We start from the raw sequence: 1,260 nt of genomic DNA, 5'->3' as shown, positions 1-1,260 counted from the left end.
GGAGGCAGAGGCAGGCGGATCTCTGTGAGTTCGAGACCAGCCTGGTCTACAAGAGCTAGTTCCAGGACAGGCTCCAAAACCACAGAGAAACCCTGTCTTAAAAAACCAAAAAAAAAAAAAAAATCTCTAAAAATGATAAAAATTGCTGGGTGTGGTAGCATACACTTTTAATCCTAGAGAGCAGAGACAGGAAGATCTCTGAGTTTTAGGCTAGTCTGGTCTATATGTTGAGTTCCAGGGTTACAGACCCTCGATAATAGGACCCTATCTTTAAGAAAAAGAAAAAAGATAAAAATTAAATATTTTTTGGAAAGAGTTAAAAATAGGTACCAACAAGATAGTCAACACCAAGGTAACATATATATATATATATATATATATATATATATATACACAAATATATCATTAGATAACCAAGGCTATATCACCCCCCCCATGCATATTACTCAAAAAACCCTGAAAAGACAAGAAAAGACAGGTAGCATGAACAGATCGAAGGCCAGGAAGGCAGGGTTCTGCCAAGGGTGAGCACCACCCCACTTCTGGTTCAGTTTGTTTTGCGGTACAAAGAGCTCAGGCCGACAGGAATGGGCGGCCACGAGTCCACCGTGCTGATGGAGGAGAGCTTGCGGCGGCCGGCTATGCTCACCGTCTTGGGGTCCTTGTAGAGCGTGTAGCCATGCTTGACGATGAACGGCAGAGAGGTGAAGTGCAGGAGCATGCGGAAGATTTGCAAGAGCAGATACAGGTGGCCGAGGTCCTTGAACTGCTCCTTGATGGTGCCGTGGATGAGCATGACCATGGTAAAGCTGAAGAGCTCGTAAACAGTGATCCACAGGACGTAGATGATCAGCCCGACGAGCATGTTCTTGTCAAGGCAGAAGAGGAGGAAGCAGCTGACGGTGATGGTGGTGATGGACAGGCCGGTGCTGATGTTGTGCCTGTAGACCACGGCCCAGGATGAGACCTCAGAGTTCATGTCCAGGTAGATGCTGTATTTGTCTTCGAAGCCAATGTGTGTTATCTGATTCAGATCAAAGATGAAGAACTGGATGGTGTTGAGGATAGAGAAGATGCCCGCTATGGTGGATACCATCTTAGAGTTCATTTTATACCAAAGTCACCGGGGTAGATCCTGAAGGGGAAAATCAGGGGTAAACATGAGAGGCAGAGCTTGCTCAAGACGGATTCCCCAAATCACTAGGTGTAACTAGGGGATCGAGGGACAAAGACCATCTGCAGTCAGATTTTTCTTTGGGC

At 46.0% G+C, this 1,260-nt stretch overlaps 1 protein-coding gene across 1 annotated transcript in view; it reads right to left on the bottom strand.

Moving 5' to 3' along the window:
• Positions 1 to 801: 801 nt before the first annotated feature.
• Positions 802 to 1,260, bottom strand: part of Tmem217 (transmembrane protein 217) — a 34,447-nt gene continuing 33,988 nt past the window's right edge. The window contains exon 2 of the transcript XR_001229234.1: positions 802 to 1,135. The gene's annotated coding sequence lies outside the window, so the exon portion shown is untranslated. The remainder of the gene's footprint in view (positions 1,136 to 1,260) is intronic.

The sequence above is a fragment of the Microtus ochrogaster genome, linkage group LG2, assembly GCF_000317375.1.
Source record: "Microtus ochrogaster isolate Prairie Vole_2 linkage group LG2, MicOch1.0, whole genome shotgun sequence".
NCBI classification, from domain to species: domain Eukaryota; kingdom Metazoa; phylum Chordata; class Mammalia; order Rodentia; family Cricetidae; genus Microtus; species Microtus ochrogaster.
The sequence above is the reverse complement of the archived record's forward strand: the minus strand, read 5'-3'. Positions and strand labels throughout refer to the sequence as shown.